Consider the following 26,495-nt stretch of genomic DNA (forward strand, 5'->3'; position numbering starts at 1 on the left):
TATAGTTTGCAAGATTCAATGCTTGCAGGCAGGTTGTAATTGATTGCAAACATGGCCAAAATTCTTTGCAGCCTCTCCTGTCAAGAGATGGAGCCTGTTTCCTTGCTGTTTAAATCTGAGTTGGTGTCTGTTACTTGCTTTGGATAATAAAATACAAGAAAAGTGATGTTGTATGAATTCCAAGACTAGAGCACAAGAGGCTTTGCAGCTTCTGCTCTTGTGCCCTTAAAACCCAGAGTCTGCCATGGGAAAAAGCTCAAGTTAGCCTGCCAGATGATGACTTGACTCAGAAATATGTACTGCCCCAGGTGACTGCCCACCAACCCCAGGGACAGAGCTCCCTTGCTAAATGGCAGTTGAGCACAGATGAGTAAGTAGGACTAAACCCATCAAATTACCCTAAAATGTTGAATGAGTAAATACTTGTGTTTTTGAGCCATTATGTTTTGGAATTGTTTGTTACATGACAAAAGCTAGCTAATACACAGGTTCATACATGCATACATATAAACAGCGTAGTAAGGAATGGTGAGGACTGTGGTAAACTGTGATAATACATGTTTGTCTAAAGGAATTCAAATACAGATTTTAGAAAACTCTGCTTGCCATAGGAAACACATCTGGAAGCTGCCTGCCAACCAAGAGTGTTTGCCTTCTGAGCTAGCCAATTCCCTTATTCTTACAAATGAGAAAATTGGTCCAGAAAGTGACTTATTCAAATTGCTATGGCTAGTTTATGCCAGAACAAAAATGAAGTCCAGCTCTTCTGGTATCCTATGTAGAACCTTTTCTTTAACAAGAGGCTGGCTTTTTCTATCTGAAAGAGGCATAACTTGATGATAAGAACAGCATAGAACTGAGATTGTTCAATTCTTTATGAGGGGGTCTTTAAATTTTGTTATTGAAATTATTTCAATGAGAAAGAATGGATCCTGTAATTTAATTTTAAGAAAAAATATTCTCAGAAATGTTTATTGAGCTTAAAATTTTCTGTCCAATGAACACATCACTCTCATTCATTAATTATGTTTTCATATGTTCTGGAAACCAGAAAGAATAACAAAGTTCTCAAATCTTAAAATGGAGGGAAAATGGTTCTGTTACATAACTCTTTAAGAAACTAACTCCTATCAGGTTACACAGGGAGGATAAGAAAACCCCTACTGCATTTCCTCTGAACACATAATACCACCTTTTTGTAGATGTACAAATTACTACCCTTAATATGAGTTTCACCATTGATGATACAGATCATATTGTAAGGGATAAACAGATGTTCCACAGGTATCTGGCATTTGGCTATAAAACAAAAGTGAGGTAGAGAGTCAATTTTCATTCAGTTCTGTGATGTTATCATAAACCAAATGATTTCTCACATGATATGTTTATTTGTTATTTCTTCACAGAATTTTACTCTTTACCCTTAATGAAAAGCCTCTCTTGCACAAACCGACCAAATAAGGATTAGGAAATAGGTTTAAATTTAAACTGTCCCTTTTCCTATTTGTGCTTTGTCTATCCTGAAAAAGTAAAGTTATTTTCAATGAAGCCCAAGAATCAAAATATTTAAACTAAATTTTAAAACTCGGGGCACCTGGGTAGCTCATATGGTTAGGTGTCTGCCTTTGGCTCAGGTCATGATCTCCAGGTCCTGGGATCAAGCCCCACATTGGGCTCCCAGCTCAGCGGGGCGTCTGTTTCTCCCTCTCCCTCTGCCTCTTCCCCTCCTTGTGCTCTCTGTCTGTCTCTCTCAAATGAATAAATAAAATCTTTAAAAATAAATAAAAATAAATTTTAAAAATCAACATGGTGTCGGCATCCTTCTATGCATTTTAACATCTGTGCATTGTGAAAACATTTTAAAATGTCTTTTAGAATGTGCATGTAAGCAAGTACACCTAAGTTTACAATGGAGGCATGGGAAGCACTGTGAAGGAAAATGGGGTGGGAGGCGTGAAGCAGAGAAAAAGAGCACAACCCAATTCCCATTACTTAATAGAACACATTGTGAGGCCAGAACCTTGTGGGAGCCAATCACCAGCTGACAAAATTAGATTCTGAATCATGCTTTGTAATTCTTTCTAATGCCAGCCAGAGATGAGAGCCTTCCCTGGGAACTGGTTCCTCCCAGGACCTATCCCCCACCCAGCATTTCTTATCAGCCCCTAGCCAGCTTCCAGCTCTTAAGGTTGCTGGACAGAGGATTTAATTCTCAATGTTGTACATTAATATTCAAATTCCTTCTTATCCATAGACTGTGACTTAAGTATGAACTTTTTTTTCCATCTCCACCCTCTTTCCTGCATGAATTTCCTTCCATAGATTTTACCCAGAAACCTTTGAATTGAATGGACTTAGAAAGGAGAGTCATTTACAAAATTCATACTAAGTCTGTTCTTCTGCAGCATAGGCGTATCCCCAGAGCAATGCTTCTTATTCCTAATTACAAAATCTAATCTCATTAAATATCCTTTAAAATACATCACCGCCCCCAAATCTTCTTTACCCCTCTAGCAAGTGTTCAGCTAATGTCTAAAGTTGTTGGCAAGTAAAGTGGAATTAGTTACAGTGGAAAATAGAGTTATCAAAATGTAGCCAGATATCTCATATTGCTTTGGATGGCCCTGGTTTTCACATGAATGCCTTAGAGAATATGTAGTTTAGGCAAAACTTTTCAAATGATCTCAAAAACAAAAATATACCTGCAGGTTTATTAGGAATCACACAACTAAAAAATATGCATTGTGAACAATGTGAAGGCATGTACTATTTTGTGTCAGTAAGTATTTTGGCTTCAACTATCAGACTAAAAGAAAACATGAGAGTTTAGTTTTATTTAATACAGTATTCATTATCAGTGCAAAGCACCTTAGTGTTCCACTTTACTTTGCATCCACTTTACTTTGCCCAGTGTAGAGAAGTCACCTTTGCTGCACTGAATAAACATTTATCAGTGGCAAATTGCATAAAGCACTTTAAAGGATACAGGAGGATGTCTGTTTTCATGGATTTTTTATTATAGGGAGTCAGGTAGATCTTTTCCAAATTCTCATCTAAACCATCCACTACTTTTATGACTTTAGGTAAGTTATTTAAACGTAAGCTTCAGTTTCCTCATCTATAAAACAACCACCTCAAATAGTTACTGTCAGTCTTAAAGAAACCAATACATGTACACCAGTTTTAACACGCTGCCCAAAACACAGGAGGGCAATAAATAAATGTTGTCTTATATTGTTAGCTATTCTGATGAGGAAAACAAACTTATCTTTCAGAAAACTAACAATTTCAGATCAGATGCTGGAGCCCAGAGCCAGCTTGTAGGAACAATATAAAGCCACTGGGGTCAATCTTCAGTTTATCCTCTAATGCCCTTTGGATACATACCCCTTTCCTGTTTGAGAGATACAACTCAGGTAACATGCCCTCAGGATTATGGAAATTGACTGAGACATTGTCTATTGCAGAGATAAGCTCATTCCCAACTACCTAGATTTGATCAAAACTCACCTGAATGTTCGCCATAGACTCAAGGCTCCACTTTCTCTCGTGTTAATGTGATAAAATAAATCAAGCAAGAATGGTATTGTGACCAATGGGTTTTGTATTATCCCTTCCAAGAAACAGAGGACATCTTAAATATCCTCCAGGATTTTATGCTTCAATTCTAAGTGCAGAATAATGGCAGGAAATTTAAGCACCTATATGATTTTAAGGAAGGGATTTTAGAGAAAGGGAAGAATCAGGTGCCCCTGAAACTATCCTGAGAGGTAGACATCCATTCATCCATTCCACTTGTATAAAGTAGAACTGACATCTCATTTTTTAAAATAGAAGCTAACACAGAAACCTAATGCTCAAAAACAGAATGGATAGAATTATCTCACTTTTCTTAAGCATAATTCTTCCCTAATTTGGTGGGAGGTGAGGACTAAAGATCACCCTATAGCTAATCAAAGCAACAATGAGAAAATTAACTAAAAAAACAGGATCAAAGGAACTTTTGAGAAAATTAACTAATTTTCCCTTGTTATCATTATATGATATAATGTGCCCAGATATGGTATTCTGGTTTCTTAATGGTATTAGCATATAAAAATGCTATAATAAAAAAATTCACTGAATTTAATTATACGGCTTGAAATGCCTAATATTATATGAAAGTTAACCTTGAAAAAATGCCTATATTCCATATTGAATGTTATGGTTTAATAATTAGCATCGGTAACAGTATTAGAAACAAAATGAATTTGTTTTTTATTACTCAGGATTAACCATGACATCTGATATTTAGGCTCCTTCAAACTTGCTGGCTAAACTATAATCTTCCTTAAATCCAATTATTGGTCTATTCCCATGCCTACACCTACACAGTTGAATGTGGCTGGAGAAAAACACATGCCTATGATAACTGTTCTTACTTTAATGATGAGTAACCTTATGTGGTGCCTCAGTGCTGTCCAGCAAACACACTGTACATTCCTAGTCCATTCACTCACCCATTCTTTAAAGAATTGTTTGATCCCTTCTCTCTCCTTAAACATCTGACACTTCCTCATCTTCCCTGGTAGCTGATAACCTTACTTCTACTTCCTGGAGATTATGGAAGCAATCAGATTAGACCCCACAAGCTCTTACTACCATGCCTACTCTCCTACTTCTCAGTACCACAGTAAACTGTCATGTGCCCATTTAAGACCAACTCTTCCATTCTCACCTCCTAGAGGATATTGCTCCAGTGATTCTCCCCTCTTTCTGCTGTATCATCAACGGTTTCTCTTTTATGGATCATTCCTATCACCATATAATCAGGCCCTTAATATTTCTCATCATTACAAAACAAAATTCTTAATCCCACTTCCCCTTTCAGAAAAGACCTTTTCTTCCCATTACAGCAAACCTTCTAAAAAAAGGTATTTATATGCCTACTGTCCAGTTTATCTTGTTCCATTCTCTCCTGAATCCACTCTACTCAAGATTTTTCCCAACTACTCTACTAAATATGAAGGTTGTCTATGGCATAAGGTTTGCTAAATACAGTAGTTAATTCTCATCTAGTTCAGTCAGCAGCATTTGATTATTCTCCTTTTTAAACAACTTGTACATCTGGCTTCCAGGACATCAAACTCACTTGATTTTCTCCCACTCCATTGTCCCTCCAGTCAGCTTTTCTGGTTCTTCTGAGTCTTCCTAAACTCTAATCATTGCCTTTTTTGGGGCTAAGTCCTTAGGACATTTCTCTGTTTTATTCACTTTCTTGGTAATCTCATCAAGACTCATAGCTTTATGTATTTCTAGGCATGGACCTCTCCCCAGAACACTAGTTTCATACAGCCAACATCCTACTAAACTTCTTCATTGAATTTCTAATAGACATTGGAATAGAACATGTCCAAAAAATTAAATATCTATATTTTACCCCACTCAAACCTTCCCCTTTCACATTCTCCATCTCAGTAATGGAGTTGTTCATATTTTTTAAAAAACCCAAAAACAGAAAACAAAAAAACTATAGTCATCCTTGCTTTCTCCATTTTATTCAGACCCCATATTTTATCTGTCAGCAAATTCTATCTGCTCTACCTTCAAATTAAAAGAATTCAGTTTTCATCACTTCTATCACTGCCACATATCCAGATTATCTTCCATTTGCACCTCTCCATCCTTCCCCACATTGTTCTCTAAATTAGCTCTGGTGGTCCCTGTCAGTTAGGTTCAACCATGGGCAGCACTGACAAGAGCTTGAGAGAATGGAGACAGTGAGTTCAGGGGAGTTATATCCCTGGTCTCCAACATACAATCCTCTCAGGTTGATGAATCTCTACTTGAAGGTTCCTGTTCCTCTCAAGGCAGCCTACTTGATGCCACTTTCTCTTTCTGGGTTCCAGTAACTGTCATCCCAATCCCTTCTGGCGAGAGCTGAAAACAAATCCTCTGATATTAGCAACAGATCATCACACTCTCCCTCTTAGTTTCCCTATGCCCCACTTACTATCTTTGTAAATAGTCACTTCATAAATAAACCTTCTTTAAATTATCCTAATTTGAATACGGTACTTGCTTCCTGATTGAGAACTTTAATGATAGTAGTTGCTACCAAAAATAACTTAAAAAAACAGACTTTCAAAGTGAGATTCTGTGATTGGATTGCACATATACCAAAGGAAGAAATGGGACACAAAGAATCCAGAGGAATGGTAGCAAGATTTCTCCACTTAGCATGATATGCAGTGCAAGTATAAGGCAAGGTATTAGGACATCAAGTGGCTGCAGCACTTTGTCTTTGTGTCAACATTAGTGATTATAAAGACTATGAAGGCACCTTTCTTCTTATTATGGCTCAAGAGAATAAACATGGGAAGGATAAAAATTATAAACAATATGTATAAAATGAAGGAAACAAGGGAAATCAAAAGACCTTACAGCAGACTTGAAAGACTCTTTTATCCCCTGTAGTCACAGAGCAAATATTGTTGAGGGTTAACAGAGCTGAATAATTTCAGTACCTTTTACATGTTCAACTCAACCAGGTCTCTTATGGTAAGGTAAAAGTAATATTGGGGAAGGATTGGTACCATGAGGTAGGACATGGGGATATTTGGTTAAATATGGATGAGGCTAAGAATCTTGAAATCCCAAATTCCACTTACTAATAAAGGTAAAAGAGTTTAACAAGATATTCATCATCTTCCTGAGCAAATTACAGAGGTATCCTTGAGGAATACAGAGGTGATCATTTCTAGTACATGTCTTTTAATTTACCTTTTTGGCATAATAAAAAAAGAAAACAGTAACAAATTGCTCTATAGAATGATAGACTATCAAAATTTAGTCATATGATTATGACAATCATACATACAGTTAAGACTGGTTAATCTCTACTGCAACAAATCAACACAATGTGTGGCAACTGATACGCAGCTATTGATCTAGTAAATATCTTCTTTCCCTTTCCAATCAAGAAGGGAAACCCTTGTCTCAGGGTTATGTTAACCCTCCTATTCTCTATCATAATATAGTCTCTAGGGTATGTGATCAATTTAAAATCCTATAAAACATCATGCTGATCCAGTTTATTGATGGCATTATATTAATTCGACCTGATTAGCATGAAGTATCATGTTCCTTTGATACCTTAGTATAGCACAGGTATTCTAGATGGTGAGAGATAAACTGTAGAAGTCCAATAGTCTATGACATTGAGGTTTATAGGGGCTCAGCAGTAGCAGTCTTGGCAGGATATCTCTCCTAAAGTGAAAGACAAATTTCTGCACCTTGCACCACTTATCATAAAGAGAGTCACAGTACTTGGGAGACTTGTTTGGATTTTGAAGGTAATATATAACACATCTGGGTTTGCTGCCCTGGATCATTTACTTGATAATCCATAATACTGTCAATTTCAAATAAGGCTAAGGCCACAAAAAATGTTATACAGCTAGTATAGGCTTTGATATAAGCTTCTTTACCACTTGGACCTATGACCCAGCACAAGTAGTAATAGTGGAATTGTCTGTGGTAGACAGAGTTGTTAAATAGATCCCCTGGAAAATCCCCATATCGAGAATCTTCTATAGATATCTAGGATTTTGGAGTGAGGATATGCTCTCCTTTGTTGATAACTGTTTTCTGTTTGAAAAGTTGCTTTTAGATTGCTAGTGGGTCTGTATACAAAATGGAGATAGAGGTTATGAATCAACAGCATGTTTTTTCTCTCACATAAGCTGATCTGGCTACTACCATTATGGAGTGTGGCCAACCAAAAGAGGCAAATACTGATAATCCAATATTGCACTATTCTCTGAAGATCCAGCCAGCCACTTGGTGGCACTTGACCTCAATGGATATCTTCCGTCATGGAGGGGAGAGATACAGTTTCAAAAGGATAGACATATATTCATGATACTGATTTGCCTCCCCTGCCCATAATGTTTCTGCAAGCACAGGCATTTGTGTACTTACAGAATGCCTTCTCCATTACCACAGCATCCTGTACAATGTTGCTTCCAACCAGGAGATTAATTTTACAGTAAACTTCACGCTCATGAAATCACCACATGACCCATTATCCAGAGAGGGTTGGCTTGATAGAAGCCTGGATGCCCAGCTAAAACAAAAATAACATAACCAGCTGGAAGTCAATATCCTGGAATATTGAGTGCTCTACTATAGATAGAATATATGCTTTAAACATATGGCCAATTCATATTATTATTTTAACTTAGCCTAAATGTATACAACCAAATCGTTGAATGACCCCTTTCACTATTCTACCAATAACCCACTTGACAGATTTTTTTCTTCCCATTCCCACAACCTAAGAAGGTTCACTGTGTTTGGAAGTCTTGAACTCCAAAAGAGGAATTCTTCCACTGGAAAATAAGATCACGGATTTAGGGATTTAAAAAATGAGAATTCTCCCTGCTCATTTTGGTTCCTGGTACATAGAGCCAACAGTCAGTGAAGGAAGTCCCTGTACTAGCCAAGGTAATTGATCCTGATCACCTAAGGGAAAATGAGTTGTTGCTACATAATGAGAGCAAGAACATTGTTTTAGGAACCCATGCATTTGGTGGGGTACCTATTAGTACTTTTTTGACCAAAAGTCTTTAACCAGTAGAAAACTATGGCAACCCAAAAAAAAGACAAGACCATCAAGGGCTCAGATCTTGCCTGAATGAAGTTTTGTGTCATTCTACCAGGTAAAACAAAAACAAAAACAAAAAAACAACTGTCTATATGGTGCTAGCCAAGGGAAAGCAAAAGTATGCAATGATCTGTGGAAGACAACTGTGCTTACCAGTTTTGGCTCATGATCAAATACAGAAGAAAAGTCTGTAGTAGCTACGCTCTATGTCATTTAATTTTTTTTTCTCTCTTCTCTTTCCCAAATACCTGATATGAATAATACAAGTGGTGCTTATTATTATAGATGGTAGGTAGGAAGATTACTGGATAGACAACATCCACAGTGATGTGGTATCTTATGGGATTTTGTGCATTCCCTAGGTTGAAGACTACAAACTTTTCAAACAGAAGAAAGAAAAGAGAAAAAGCCGAGGACAAGAGTAGACTGTGGTGAATAATTTCTATTTGTCTCTCCAGATCTATTTTTCATCTACTTTCATCAACCTGGGAGGCTGACCTTGTAAGGACATCAATGGTTCCCTTGCCCTTTGGCCCCTGACTGGGTTCAGCCAAAGAAGAAACTTTGGATAGAAGAAAGTGAGGTCATGATGTCTATTGCTCTGGAACACCCTATGAGGTTAGCCTGAGATGGCCATGTCCCTACTCCTCTCAGGAGACCTTTCTCTACATGACTTTCTCCTGTTGGGTTCTGGTATTCTTTTCGTCCCTTATCGTTTTTGGCCTATGCACAGTAAGAGTCACTCACCTTGGGTTACTACACCAGTTCTTTGGGTTCCCCTACGTGCTATCCACACTTCATAATTAACCCCTTTGTGAAACAAGATTCTCTCTGAATTATCAAATTTAAAGGTTGCCACCTGTTTCCTGTTGGGGCCCTGACGAATACTTCTCACTAGTCTAATCTACAATCATCACTACCAGAATTACTATTATAGCCTCCTAACTGGTCCCACTTCTTTTGCCCTTATCTGCCTCTAATCTATGCTCAACATAGAACCCAGAATGATCCTTTTAAAATATATATGAGGGGCACCTGGGTGGCTCTGTTAGTTACATCCTTGACTCTTGATTTCAGCTCAGGTCATGATCTCAAGCTCTTGAGATCAAGCCCAACAACAGGCTCTTCAGTCAGCATGGAGTCTCCCTCTGCTCCTCCCCCTGCACTCTCTCTCTCAAATAAATAAATAAAATCTTTAAAAAAAATACATGATATCAAGGCACTTGACTATTAAAAATCTTCAATGGTGGGACACTTGGGTGGCTCAGTTAAGTGTCTGACTTGATTTCAGCTCAGTTTATAATCTGAGTCATGAGATCAAGCTCCACATTGGGCTCTGTACTGGGTGTGGAGCCTGCCTAATATTCTCTCCCTCTCCCTCTGCCGCCCCTCCCCACTCAGTCTCATTTGCTCTCTCTCTCTCTCTAAAAAAGCAAAATCTTCCAATGGTTTCCTGACTCACTCAAAGTAAAAGTTTTTTTACTGACCCACAAGATCCTCCATGATCTCCTCACTCCTTACCTCCTATTACCACCTTCATTCACTCTGCCTAGCCAGTTGGAGCTCTGCCAATAGTTCCTATCATGTACCAGTTGCTTCTGCATGGAATGCTTATCCCCCAGATATCTGCATGGCTCCCTCCCTCACTTCCTTCATGCTCCCACTCAAGTAGCATCTTTTCAAGCTGAAAAAAGGTGAAAAATTCCTTGACTACTTTATCTAAAAATTGCAACCCTCCTCCAACATGACCTATTCTCCCTTCCTACTTAATTTTTCTCCTAAGCTACTCCTAATCTCATTTATTACCTTATTCATCTTCTTTCATCTTTCTCTCCTTCTAGGATATATACACTGAGAGTGCAGTTTTTCTCAGAACTATTACTCAACATATAGAAATGTGCCTGTCATATAATAGGTGCTCAATCAATATTACTTGAACCAATTTATTCATTTACTTCCAGTTTACTCAGAGTAAAAGCCAAATATTTTGGCTCAAATATTGAGTTCCTAATCAATCTGAATTAAATTGTCAAGTATCTTAGTTTGTGAGCCACTGAGGAACATACAGGCATTTACTTCTTTTTAAAAGAAAAATAGCATTACCCTATTTGATGACGTACATTAAGCACCAGACTTTTCACCCAATCACCTCTTTTCCAAAGGTCATATCTCCCTTCTAGAAGATGATTTGCACTATAGTTTAGGCTGATAAAGTGATTGTGTCTGAGACAAAACACAACTTCATAAAAGAAAGTCAAGACTGTTTTAAGCAAAGGCAGCATTCTTTAAATTTGTATAAAGTCCCCTAAATTGACAACTTGAAATGATGATACGAATTAAGAAGTGACATAGAAAACTAAGCCTCATTATTCTACCATCACAGTGTTATAAATATCCAACTCTTATAAGTTATTTTGAAATTAACATCCTTAATTTATACTTGAACTGAATTTGAAACCTAAGAAAGGAGAGAGCAAGTCGTCTATGATCATGAAGCCTGCTGTCCTATAAAAGAAAATGCAAGAAATGCTCTAAAAAATAAATGATTGTCAGAGATGTGCAGCTTAAAAACATACCAGACTGGAGGTTTTGATTAATTTTTTAATTAAAGTATAGCTTACACACAATGTTACATTAGTTTCAGGTGTACAACACAGTTTCAATGAGTTTATGTCATGCTATGCTCACCATAAATGTGGCTACCATCTGTCACCATACACTATTACAATACCACTGACTATATGCCCTATGTTGTACCTTTTATTCCTGTGACTTATTCATTCCAGGATGAATGGATGTTTTATCAAAAACATCAGCTTATAATATACTTAGTTTATTCTTGTTACCAAAAAGCCTATCATTTCTAAGAGATAACTCTATACACCTGTGTTTACTAATGGCAGTAAAGGATTATAGCATCAGGGTTGTTTAAATATTTGAAGTTTGATTTTGACTAGCTGCCAAAGGATGAATATGCTTCTTCAGGGGGAACTAGATTGTTGAGTAATTGGCCCTGACTTCATACAAACATCACAACTTTTATAAAGTGAAGCCTACCCATAACTTTCTCCCTCTTGGACTCAGTTCACATCATTGGGAACTTTTTATTTAAAAAGAATGAGTTTCATTTTTACTTTAAAAAAAAAAACAACATAAAGTGAAATGTATCAGTCCACCAAACACTTCCTGGAAGTGTAATACATCAGGAATAGTGAGTATTTTAAATACTGACCTCATGACATTTACTCTATTATGTGGGCCATATCCTTTTGCTGTTTAGTGTTTTCCTAGCATTATAAGAGAATTATGTGTATTTTCAATAGCTTTTTTCAACTAAATAGTTTTATTTACAATGTGACCTTTAGAATAGGGAAATGACCATACTGCATATTGAACTATTCACTTGTCACAGATACTTAATAACTGTGGGAAGTTGACAGTTCTCTTGGAGATCCAACTAAGGACTTCAATCTAACAAGTAAAAATATACTCTCATTTGCCAAAAACCCTTTACAGTATATATCAGGAATTTCATGAGTATAATATGGGAAATGCAAATGTCTGAGATATTACATATAAATTGATTACAACTCATAGAAAATTGCCAGTTTAAAAAGTTATCAGTAATCTATGAAGTATTTGTTAATATGGGTGAAATTTTGATTTTGTGATTCAGAAAAGATAAAATGATTTATCTTGAGTGGGTTGTATACAACCCTGATGCATTAATTTAATGCTTTTCAACACAACATCACTGTAATAAAGGCATATATTTGTAATACCTACAAAGACGAAAGGGACATAAAACAGCGCTCCATTGATAAAGGTACACTGGATTTTCAATTTGATATAGTAGTGTGATTATCTTTGAGTTTACTGTTGGTTATACTATTTGCCAAATGTAACTGTATGTGATCATAAGCCAGGTAACGAGAACATTTTTTCAACTCCCACTGAATCACTCTACCAGTTGAACCACACATCACTAGTAATTATTATAGCCATTCTAATGAGAAAATTTATGGGCAAGCACTTGGAAATCTAGTACTTCAAAACAAGACATTTTGTCTGTTTTTGTTTTTTTTCTTTCATCTTCTTCCTCAATAATGATGTGAATGTACAGCATTTGGATTTCCTTTTTCAGGTACTTACTAATACCTGACTAAACCCCTTTTATGTCTGTCTCCTGGTGGTGGGTCAGGTTTTGGGATAGAGGTTTAGGAGGTATATGTGTGGCAGGGGATGACCTCCCAGAAGATCCTATTGTGGAATTCATCCACAAAAAGGTGGAGTTACTTAAATTAAAATAAACTTTTTCAAAAGAGGGAGAAAAGGAAGAAATGCTTTCTTTAAAAACTAAAGATAAGAAAGAAACTTAATGTTGTGACTAGGCAGAGCTCTGTGTTAAAATATCTACTGTCGATACCTTGTGCAAAGATGAAACAATGCTTAGGTGTTCTCAGGAAGCTGTATAAAGGGGATTTCCCAATTCCTTCCCCATATCCCTTCCCCATGTTTAAATGTTAACAATATCTTGGTTTCCAAGATCCAAACTACCGATCTGAATATTTATGATTTATTTATTTTCAATCTTTGGTTCAAAGGTCTTTTTAGCTTTCTCTTAAACAAATTCTCAAAGAATTTCATGGCCATTAAACAGTTCTTTAAAATGGCCATTTTATGAGTGTAGTGTAATGAAATCAGAAACAGATGGATTAATTTTCCTTTAATATATATTTAGTTTAATAGTACTCAAGAAAAAATACATATATTTGGTCCAGTGTGTTTCTTTTGCTAAAAGATATACATCTGAGAAACATTCAAAGGTGTTAACCAATTTGAAAATCTAATGTCTTTCCACAGCAGTCAACTTCCTCCCTCCAGTTAATTTTTGAAGGAAACTAAAGAAAATTTTGAAGGAAACTAAAAAAAATAAAATATATAATTTTAAATCAAATATAGTATGCATAATTTTTACAGAAAATACTGGCACTCATCCATAGTTAAACAGGTTTAATGAACATCCATTAAAAGATAAGCACTGCACTACACACTGGAATATTAATAAGAATATAACTCAAATCCTACCTTTAAGGCAATTTTAATTTCACAGATTTTTAAAATACAGAACCATATCCAAATTTTACCTATCTTCCAACACTTAATCATGAGAAACAACTGCAAGCCAGTTGCTCCAAAATGTTGATCTGATCGTGACTGTTAATTACTTCAATTGGAACAACCATTAGAATTACTCAGGGCAGCTACTGCCATGGGGACATAAGCACTGATGTCCTTTCTGGATCAGTCAGTCCAAGAATCATTTTTCTTTACAAATATGGGTGTCTCTGTGTGAGCGTGTCTGGGCCTGAAGTAATTGAAATTCTGGCCTCATCACTCTAGCTCCATTCAGGTGTCTTTAAGAATAAAAAATAAGGGGCACCTGGGTGGCTCAGTCGTTAAGCGTCTGCCTTCGGCTCAGGTCATGATCCCAGGGTCCTGGGATCGAGCCCCGCATCGGGCTCCCTGCTCGGCGGAGAGCCTGCTTCTCCCTCTCCCACTCTCCCTGCTTGTGTTCCCCCCCCCCCTTTTCCCCCCCCTGTCAAAAAAAAAAAAAATTTAAAAAAAAAAAAAAAAAAAAAAAAAAAGAATAAAAAATAAAATCTGAAAGCAAAGAGGGGTGGTTCTCAAACTTTGGTATGTAACAAAATCACCTGCAGAGCTAAAACAGAACACAGAGGCCCAGGTTCCCCAACGTAGGATGGGGCCTGGCTCTTTGTCTGAGAATCATTGACCTAGAGTTGATCCCTATCCTTAGCCTGAAATTGAGTTTGAATATATTTATGATTAAAATATATTTATATATCTATTTTATATATTTATATTTATAATCTATATCTACACTGATGTTCATATAATATAAAAGTTGAATAAGGAAGACCTCACTTGAAAGAAGTGATATGAAAACAACCTGAGTATTTAACTGATCCTAAATTTAACAGGGTAATACTGTGGTGCCTCGGCTCAGAAGACATAATGCAATTGTCTGCTGCATTAACCAACATGTAGTATATATAAGAACCTAAAATCTGATAAAAAGAAGTGGCTCATAACAATGAGGACAGGATAGAATAGTCAATAAACAAACTTGTGAAAACTGGCATTTGGGGAAAGAATAAATCACTTTAGAGTGACTCTTTCCAGTTTTCCCTGAAATAAACTCCACATACGCATTTTTAAAATGTGAAAGAAAAGAAAGAAAAAAAAAAGTCAAAGTAACAGAAAATATGGGAAAAATGTGAACAGGTTTGCAATGGAAAATAATCCCCCAAATTAAAGAGATTTGATTGTTTAAAAAGGTAATATTCTGGGGCACCTGGGTGGCTCAGGTGGTTAAACGTCTGCCTTCGGCTCAGGTCATGATCTCCAGGTCCTGGGATCTAGCCCCAAGTCCAGCTCCCGGCTCAGCGGGGAGTCTGCTTCTCCCTCTCCCTCTGCCTCTCCCCCTGTTTGTGCTCTTTCTGTCTCTCTTTCTCAAATGAATAAATAAAATCTTTAAAAAAAATTAAAAGGTAACACTCTGGTGAATTAAAAAAACACTATTTGGAAAATTAAAAGCATTCAATAAGTGAAATATATGATGGGTTGTTATGCTTCCATAACCCTACCTCCTCCCCCAAACTACTTTTTTGTTTTTTTCTGTCAAACTTCTCAAAAGGGCGCTCTACTTTTTCTGCCCTTACTTCAATCAACCCCCAAGCCACAAAAATCCTTCTTTCCTAGTCACACCCCAACAGTGATTCTCAAATTTTTTCTTACACAGAATCCCCTGGACTGGGATTCTAACATGCAGATTGAGGGTCCCATCCCTCAGTTTCTGATTCAGTAATCCGAGTCAGGCTTGAGATTCTCCATTTCTAACAAGTTTCTAGATGATCTGATGCTACTGATTTGTGGACCACACTTTCAAAATCACTGTCTTACAGAAATTCTCTTACTATGGTAATAGAGTTTAGTAACTAGTAAGACCAATGGATTTCAGTCCTCATTTTACTTAACATCTTGGCATTATTTGTCATGTTTTCCCACTCCCAACTTTTTTAAAGTCTCTCTTCCTGGATTTCCATGACATTTATTTTGAATTCTGTTGTTTGTAATTCAGAACTCTCATTTATATACCTGGTATATAATGTCTTCTATAATGTAAGCCCTCTTTATCATGTAGCCTTAGCTTTTATTACCATCCCTCCCCAATCCTTGGGCAGCACCACACTGGCTTCCTTCCAAACCTTGACAGTTGATGTGGTATTACACTGCTATGTCTTTGCATACATAGTTTTTCCCCTTTTGGCCTGACAAATTCCCTATTTACCCTTCAAGTCTCTGCTCAAATAACCCACTCTTTGAGAAAGCATTCTGCTAGATGCAATTCTATCTCTTGGACTTTCCCCAGCATTTTACAGATAACTTATTATAGCACCTAAGGTATTTAAGTCTATTTATTTATACCAAACCCATTAAAATATGAATTCATGACAGGACTGCTTCATATGCAAGGGCCTAGAACAGTGCTGATTCAAGGAAATTGCCAATGTTTAATGAATGAATCAGTGGACCAAAAGCCCCAAGAAGTAGTGGTAAACACTGCTTAGATCTATTGTTAAAGGCAGAATTGTTTACAGACTCATTTTTTCTGCGCTACAGAACACATTTCTATCAATTGATTATAGGATCTGATCAGGACATGAATGATTAACTTTTTGCAATGTACCTGGCACAGCAATGTCCACAAAAATGTATTTAATAAATTCATTTAAGATGAGAATGATAAAACAGATAACCTTTTCCTCTTAATTTGTTAGAGAGTGCACACTATTAATTTTGAGTCAACACTGACTTCTAACAGACCAAAATGGGAAATTAGGAGGATAAAATAAAAAGATACTTAAAACTCAGATATATTGCACATTTTGGAAAAAAATGTACTAATCTGAGGTGATTTTCCACAAGAGCAACTCAAGTAAATTTTACAAAAGGTTCAAACGGTTTTTTCAAACATCCCAACCCTGGGATCATTTTAACATATTTCATGGTTCCACAGGAAAAAAAAATGCACACCCACATACTCACAAATAAATAAATATCTCAAACTCTCCCTATCACTCTTCTAAAAAAAAAAAACTTCTTGGCAGTATCAGTTAAAATACATGACATTTATTAGTAGGAGAAAGTAATGATAACTCAAAGTAAAAAGAAATTATATTTTCAAAACAATGAGAAGGAATTTTAAGTTATACAGTAGGCATAAGAATGAATAATCTTTTGAAATGTGGACAAAAAGTATATTCAAATTTTGCTTAGAAAGATAGCATTAGAAATTATCACTATTTAAAATATATTTTTATGTTTACTGTATGTTTTAAAAAAATAACCTGCTATATGTATTATATTGAAATGTTGATTGTAAAGCTCTTGTCTAATGGTATCAGTGAAGATCCAATTCACAGCATTTGTTTTGGGGCACCCATTATGTACAAGATTTCAGGAAGATTTCAGCATAAATGACCGAGAAAATACTTTCACACTAATATGTATGTTTGGAAGGGAGCAATTTGGTTGAGGAACTTCAGCTATTTATATTTTTGCATAAGCATATTCCTGAGCGCAGAACAAGAATTTGAAAGAAACCCATCACATAACCAGCAAAGGATTCTTACACTCTGACAAAGGACGTAATGGTGATGTTTACTTTCCTTAATAAGGGGGCATCTTCAACTTTTAATTTAAATATTTTAAGTAGCAAGCCCCACGCTGATTTCTCATACTTAGTATGAAATATTTTGCTGTGTTTATTTGGATATAAATGGTGAATTCTTCTGTTCCTGTTCTAAATTCTTTATTTCTACTTTGACAATCTTAATGAACTTAAATTTTTTTTTATTTGAGTATAGTTGACAGACAACATTATATTAATTTCAAGTAAGACATGGTGATTTAACTTCTCTGTACATTACAATATTGTTGACTATATTCCCTATTCTGTGCCTTTTCTTCCCATGACTTATTCATTCCATAACTAGATGCTTGTATCACCTCAATGAACTTCTTGATCAAAACTGACTTCTCACCTTTTCTCAACTGTATTCCAGCATGTAGATAACTGAAGGGCATTTCCTTATAATTTGCCATTTTTGTGGATACATGAATCACTTGGACACCATAACCCCCATTTTCTCTTTGGTTCTTTAATTCTTTTGTTTGTTTGTTTACAGCTTTATTGAGGTATACTTGAAATACAAAACTGCACTTAATGTATAAATTTGATTACATATGCATATACCAGTGATATCATCACCACAATCAAGGTACTTTAATTCTTTATTTAGTGTTGACTTTATTTCCCTCTGTTTTCTTCTTGTTTTTTCTTCAGTTCTGTTTATTGATTGTCTTTCTCAATGGCTCTTACCCTTCTGCTCTCCCCCACCACATCACCTCTGGGTACTTATTTGGTTAGCATCTCACAAAGAACCAAGCAATCAAGAAAGAAAACTGATTTATCTTGGTTTCATTTCTTTGCCTGCTTTCTCTTAAGATACTTTCCTAGAGAAAATTAATTATTTCCATGGGCTTCTCCTTTTCTAGGCAAGAAATTGAATGAGGGTTCCATTGGTTCTATCAGGAATGCAGCGCCTAATTAACTGCTAGTTCTCTGACTCCATAGACCTCTGAGGCCCTCTTCCTCTCCTTATCAGCTGGGAGACTTTGGAGATTTCCATTACCCCTACCCAATATAACCACATTTTACTGATCTGTGGCAGCTAAACCAGAAACAGGGATTACCAGAAAAGAAGGCATGGAGGATGTGTCTCTCTACTGCTTTTACAATAACTGCTCAATTGCCAGGAATTACCCTGCCACATCACCCCTTACCCAGCCTTGGCTACACACATTACCCTGCTATACTCCATAACCATCTGCCACTAACTTTGATCACTGAGTCACTCTTTAGTACTGTCTCTTGTCATTCTTAGCAACAATTCCACGGTAAACTAATAAACAAATATCCCTTATCATTGTCTGTTTGTTATGAATGCAAATTCCAGCCAGCATTACTTTATTTTCTCCAAGTAAATTTTAAATGGCCAGACCTAATAGCCTTCTTTGACCCCATCCACTAAATCCCTGCTACTCACAGTATGGTCTAAAAGCCAGCAGCATCGGTATCACCTGGGAGCTTGTGAAAAATGCAGACTCACAGGACCTACTAGACATTCTGAGTCAGAATCTCAATTTTAGCAAACCAGGTGATCTGTGTGGACATTAAATTTGAGAGACACTGCCCAAAATTTCTGCAAGAATGACTTTTGGGTTAAATCCAATAATGGTACCTAGGTCCTTCTCTGGAAGCACTTTTAAACTTCCTAAAGTGTGTGTTTTTTTTTTTTTCACTGATTCTACTACATCTCCTTGCTTTCAAATATTCTACAATGTCTTTCCTTTCTCCTGGGGTCTTAGGAGGGTTTCTCAAACTATGGTTCCAAATAACTTAAGGTGCTTATTTAAAATGCACAAACCTTGACCCATCCCAGTGAACTGTATATAAAATTTCTAAAAATAAGTTTGAGGAATCTGCATTTTAACAAACAGGGCAGTTGAATCTTATACACATTACTGTTTGCTAAAACTGCCTTCAGGAAATCAAGAGACAACATATGAGGAATTAATTGGCTTTCTTGGGCAGTTGACATTCTCTTGCTCCCCAACTCTTCCATCTTTTCTCTTTTCCCCTTCAACTCATAGGATAAAAGACCCTCATAAGTATTTTCCAAAATTAAATAAATAAAAAGTTCCTTGTTTTGCTCATTTTCTTCAATGCACCACCCATCTGTTTCTACTTCTTCTCTCTTATAATTCCTAACTTTTCTTATATCACCCTATTCCATACATTCATATATCCACTTTCTCATCATTTCCTGTGAATTTCTCTCTGATCTTCCAGGTGCACATGGTGCAATGATTTACTCGGTAAGGTCAATGGCAGCTGGTGATGATTGCTTCATTTCACAGCAAGAAAAAAATGGATTCAGGAAAATGCACTGCCCAAAACCAGGGAATTGGGCTTTTATCCCAACAAAATCTGACTGCATGGATGTCTCATTTTGTCTTTTTTATATCCTGTAAACCTATGAACCAGGAGCATTAGCATCACCTGGGAGCTTGTTAAAAACGAAGAATATCAGGACCCACCCCTGACCCACTGAATCAGAACCTGAATTTCAGTAAGATCGCCTCTTGATTTTTGTAAATATTAAAGTTTTAGAAGGGTTTATACTGCATATAGCACTATCAAGGGTAACAAAGAATTAAATCATCTATTTATAGATCTATTAACAAACTTAAAAATAAGAGTAAAATACTTTTCATTTGTATCAGCCTCCAGTATTTGGAAGAAAATGCATTTCTCTTTGATGTGCTGTAGGTGAAACTATTATTTTTCAATTCAGCAGGTTGAAATACCCTATGAGTGTGTTGAAATATTTTCATTTGAGAAACAATAGTAATCATCTCAATCAGTGCTTTCTCTAGGCCTAACTCTCGGATGACTGAATCATTATGAAAGGCACTGGTAATGTGGAGTGAGGATTATAGATTTTTAGACTTGAAAAGGAACTTAAAAGTCATAGAAACCCAAATTCCTCATTTTTAAAATGTAGGTGATGTCGAAGAGGTTACTGCCTATGTTTTCCTCTAGGATTTTGATAGATTCCTGTCTCACATTGAGGTCTTTCATCCATTTTGAGTTTATCTTTATGTATGGTGTGAGGGAATGGTCCAGTTTCATTCTTCTAATATGTAGCTGTCCAATTTTCCCAACACCACATATTGAAAAGACTGTCTTTTCTCCATTGGATATTTTTTTCCTGATTTGTCAAAGATTACTTGACCATAGAGTTGAGGGTCCATTTTGGGAGTCTCTATTCTGTTCAATTGGTCTATGTGTCTGTTTTTGTGCCAATACCATGCTGTGATCACAGCTTTGTAATATAGCTTGAAGTCAGGCAACATGATGCCTTCAGCTTTGTTTTTCTTTTTCATTATTCCCTTTGGCGATTCGGGGTCTTTTCTGGCTCCATACAAATTTTAGGATTGTTTGTTCCAGCTCTTTGAAAAATACCAATGGTATTTTAATACGGATGGCATTGAAAGTGTAAATTGCTCTGGGCAAGACAGACATTTTAACAATGCTTATTCTTCCAGTCCATGAGCATGGAATGTTTTTCCATCTTTTTGTGTCTTCCTCAATTTCTTTCATAAGTGTTCTGTAGTTTCTAGAGTATAGATCCTTTACTTCTTTGGTTAGATTTATTCCTAAGTATCTTATGGTTTTTGTTGCTATTGTGAATGGAATCGATTCCTTAATTTCTCTTTCTACAGTTACATTGTTAGTGTATAGAAAAGCAAGTGATTTCTGTGCATTGATTTTGTATCAGCCGCAGTAACTTCTTTCAAGACACATCTCCAAAGGCAAGTGAAACAAAAGGAAAAATGAACTTTTGGTACTTCATCAAGATAAAAACCTTCCGCACAGCAAAGGAAACAGTCAACAAAACTAAGAGGCAGCCCACAGAATGGGAGAAGATATTTGCAAGTGACATTACAGATAAAGGGCTGATATCCAAGATCTATAAAGAACTTCTCAAACTCAACACTCAAAAAATAAATTACCCAGTCAAAAAATGGGCAGAAGACATGCACAGACACTTCTCCAAAGAAGACATATGAATGGCTAACAGACACATGAAAAAATGCTCAACATCACTAGCCATCAGGGAAATACAAATCCAAAACCACAATGAGATACCACCTTACACCAATTAGAATGGCAAAAATTAACAAAACAGGAAACAACAAATGTTGGCAAGGATGTGGAGAAAGGGGAACCCTCTTACAATGTTGGTGGGAGTGCAAGCTTGGGCAGCTACTCTGGAAAACAGTATGGAGGTTCCTCAAAAAGTTAAAAATAGAGCTACCCTACAACCCAGCAATTGCACTACTGGGTATTTACCCCAAAGACACAGATGTAGTGAAAAGTAGGGCCACATGCACCCCAGTGTTCATAGCAGCAATGTCCACAATAGCCAAACTGTGGAAGGAGCCAAGATACCCTTCAACAGATGAATGGATAAAGATGTGGTCCATATATACAATGGAATATTACTCAGCCATCAGAAAGGATGAATACCCACCCTTTGCATCGACATGGATGGAACTGGAGGGGATTATGCTAAGTGAAATAAGTCAAGCAGAAAAAGACAATTATCATATGGTTTCACTCACATGTGGAACATAAGGAATAGCACAGAGGACCATAGGAGAAGGGAGGGAAATCTGAAGGGGGAGAAATCAGAGAGAGATGAACCATGAGAGACTATGAACTCTGGGAAACAAACTGAGGGTTTCAGAGGGGAGGGGGTTGGGGGGGTTAACAGGGTGATGGGTATTAAGGAGGGCATGTGTTGTGATGAGCACTGGGTGTTATATGTAACTAATGAATCACTGAACACATCAAAAATTAATGATGTATTGTACAGTGGCTAACTGAACATAATAAAAAAATAAAAATAAAATAAAATAAAATGTAGGTGATGGGTATTAAGGAGGGCACTTTTTGTGATGAGCACTGGGTGTTGTATTTAAGTGATGAATCACTGAATTATACTCCAGAAACCAATATTACATTGTGTTAACTAAGTAAAATTTAAATTAAAAAATATATATAAATTAAAATTAACATTAAAATTAAAAAATAAATAAAATGTAGGAGCTCTCTCTTGAATTCCAAATCTCTCTATATAGCAATCTATTCCTAGATAACCCTCTGATATATCACAGTGAAGCTATTCAAACTGAGCCCATTATACAGCACCGCCTGTCCCTTCTATTCTTCCTTGCCAATATCAACCAAGCATCCCAAGTCAAAATCAGAGGATCATCCTATGGTTTCTTCTTCTACCATCCAACATCAAATCAGCCACCAAGACCTTTTCTACTTCAACCCATACATACCTCTGGGTTTTGCCCCTCTGATCCATCCCACTGTTCACTTGGATTATCCCAACATCTTTCTAACAGCTCTACCTATCTTCTATCTCCTATTTCTCCAAAACACCTGTCATCACACTGCTGTCCAAGAGACCTTTATAAACACCAATTCTGAATACTTCAATCTACCATATGTCTCTTCCACAGTATGCCCTTCACCTGGAACATAGATCTTCAAATATTTTTGATGGAGATTATAACTGATGTTATTAATGCCATGACTCATACCATTTGGTGATGTGATGGAAAACTCTGTTTTCCCCTGCAACTTGGGACCTAGTAACCAGCATGTTGACACAGCTTCCTATCACAGGCACTGTGGCCTCTGCTCACTCCATGAGGGCTTTCCCCAAGTCCCTCTATCCTTGGATAGAGGGATCTTACATAGCCAAATTTAGGGGAAGCTTGGAAAAGCCAGTGATTAAATACCTCCATGGCTAAACTTCAACAAATGAGGGACACGAGTCAGTGAAAAGTGTCCCAACAGTTCTAGTTCTCAGCAGTTTTGGGGTGCATTCACATCATTATTTAGATGGTCTCCAACAGGACTGAGCTGTCCACCTTGCCCACACCATTTATTGGCATTTCTCTCTTCCCTGTTTCACTTCCTTGCTCTTTAATGTGTTCTTCCTGAAATCACCTCCCACACAAACTACCTGCCCCAGTCCTTGTCTCAGAGGTTAATAATGAGAGAGAATAAAAAAATTTTAGTAAGTATCAACAACACATGCATATTTATGTATATATGTGTGTTATACATGTACATACATATGTATATGCATTTGCTTATAAATGACATACATTTAGCATTATACTAATACATTATATGTATGGTAAAACAAAATCAAGAAATAGAAATATGAAAAGAAATATAAAATAATATGCTATTTCCAATTAGCTTGCTACTTAAAATGATTTCATACTATGAACAGCTAAAGAAATGGTGTCCACTTCAGGTATGGCATGAGCTATATTTTTAATAATAGTAGCTTTAAGTCCATACTTCAAATAGCCTTCTTGATTATTTCTATTTTTTGGCCTTTTTTGGGGGGGGGAATCTACTTCTTGCCATACTTATTTCATTATTTATAATCTCATGACAGGATGGATAAAGCAATCATTCTGAGAGTAGGATAGAAGTCAATGCCACTGGTACTGCTGTTTTATCATTGCTTAACTGGCATTATCTTGAAGTCATAGTTCCTTTCAGGAATCCTTTTTAATGCACTTGTCCATTTTATTAGGAGAAGCTCAGTGAAAATCTAATAATTAAATCCATGATTATGCCCAACCAGGTGCAATTAACTAACAATATATTGCAACAGACTATGAGAATAAACAGAGGATGTCACTGACTACCACACTACTCTGTGAAGCTCCCATCCTTTCCATAAGCTTCCTCCCAGATCATGTGTGGCACCAGATTTTATGTTAACCAGAATTTAGGTGCTGTAATCCAGCCACATATTAAATAGTTATCAAGTTCAATTTCTTTCCGTTTTAAGATCAAAAATATATAATTCAGGAACTCTACTTTGGACACTAGTCACCTAGACTCTCTGCTCTAGAAAGATAAAACTTAAATGCCATAGAATGTTTCTTGGCTCTTGATGATTTGTCTTTTGCTTACTATATCCAACTTTTCTCACCACTTCTTATTCTGTGCTCCAACATCACAGACTTCCTTAAGTTTCTAAAAATCAACCTTGATATTTTATATCATTGAGCATTTATAAACTCTCTTCTCTGTGTCTTTTTGGCTTTTCAATATTTTATCAACCTAAAGAGTAGGAGTATCTGCCACCTTCAATAGCAAATGCCTCTAGTATCTCATAATTCTACCCCTTGGCTCACCACCAATGGCAAGTGAATTTGCAAGGGAGACTTCCAAGTGAGTTCAGTTCTACCTCATCCTACATGGTCCCACCTCAAGCATGCCAGCAGGCATCTTTTAGTTCTCTGCCCCAGACACTTCACTATGCTGGCTCCCATGAACATGCACAGTCCCTGGAGGAAACTCTCCACCAATGGAGATAGGAGCCAGTGGTATAAGTGCTCCAGCTTCCCATCTTTCAAGTGGACAATTTTGGAAGGCATTGTGTTTCTCAGGAAGTCCTAGTGGAACCAAGCCCCACTGCCCATAGGGAACCCTTGTTGTTATGACCTGACAGTGGCTTTCCCCCTTCCCTGTCTCACCTACCCTAATGCTTCCTGGGTCCTACTCCCAAAAACCCAACCTGCACCCAAATCTCTCTCAGATTCGTCTCTCAATAGAAAAGGAACAGAGACATCTTTTTCTGTAAAAGTGTCCCTGGAACCCTGAACCCCTCTCTCCCTCCCCACAAGCAGACAGATGTATTTCTGTTCTCTTTGCTACTCTCCAACCTTGTATATATCATGGTTGTTTTGCTCACCACAAACAGATGTAATTGTTGGTTATCACACATATCTCAAAGTCTGGCCCCCAGAAAAGTGGCCATCCAATCAGGTAGAATGTCACACATTCTCATACATGTCTGTTCACCCGGGCTCTGCTGCTCATTTGATGTGTCATTCTGGAGGTCTTTGATGTCATTGTGTTTCATGGGCACAGTGGCTTCCCCTGATACTGGCCCAAATCTACTCTTCCAGGTACAGATACCCTCACTAGACTTAGCTCTCCTTCATGTTGCTCCACCAGGCAGAGCAACCAGGCTGATACTCTGGTCCTTCAAGAGCTCCTGCTCATATCTTGGGCCTCCAGGTTGCCAGAGCTCCAAGTCGCCTGTGAGAGATTGCTTATATCCCAGAGTTTTTCCCATTTGGTGAAACAATTGTTGCATTTTAATTTCTCTAAGACACTCCCATTCATTCAAAAATTTAGGCAAAGGATGGGTTCAATCAATAGCTACCATTCTCCATTTAAAATTACTACTCTCCTTAATCTCCCTAAATGACTAAGACTGTCTCACCAAGACAAATTCAGTTTTCTTCCCCTACTCCTACCCTCAATAAGCTGCATGGTTCAATCAAGTTATTTAACTTCTCTTGGCTTTAGAGTTTTCATTTGTAAAAAAGGAGTAACAGTTACTTGTTTACTGAAAGACAATATAGATAACTACACTGACTCTTGAGTTTTCTTAGAACTCTAGGCTAGGGTTTATGATTATTGCCACCTAACTATATGATTTCAAGCTATTACTCTAGTACCATATCAAATACACACTCTCTCTCTCTCTCGCGCGCGCGCGCGCGCACACACACACACACACAATATCCTCCTCCAGCCTTTGACTGATGCTGTCATCCTTTGAAGGATATTTCAGCTATATAACTGAAATGGATCCACAAATATAATTGCTGACATCGATTTATTCCCCAAAAAAGCCTATTACAATGGTAAGTGTGTAGCACTCAATAAAGGATGTGACAATTGCGGATATAAATTTAAACTTTGGCATGCCAGTGTTACAGCATCCTCATATTTAGACATCAAACAAGACTTCCCTGTTGTACAAAGCAAAGGAACAGGAAAATATAGACCACTCAGCATGACTGCACTGGCTCCAGCAGGTCAGGAGGCTGCTTCTTCAGAGGATGAAAATACTCATGCTTCCTGTGTTTCAGGAAGAACCTGGGTCCATCTTAGCAACATAAAGCTCCTTGGTGCTTAAAAACAAGCATGCCTCATATCCCCATCATCAGTTTTGAGATTGGAAGTGGGAGATAAAAGCTTTGGATTCCATTGAGAGAAAGAGACATTAAG

This window comes from Neomonachus schauinslandi, chromosome 10 (assembly GCF_002201575.2).
Source record: "Neomonachus schauinslandi chromosome 10, ASM220157v2, whole genome shotgun sequence".
In the NCBI taxonomy this organism is placed as follows: Eukaryota; Metazoa; Chordata; class Mammalia; order Carnivora; family Phocidae; genus Neomonachus; species Neomonachus schauinslandi.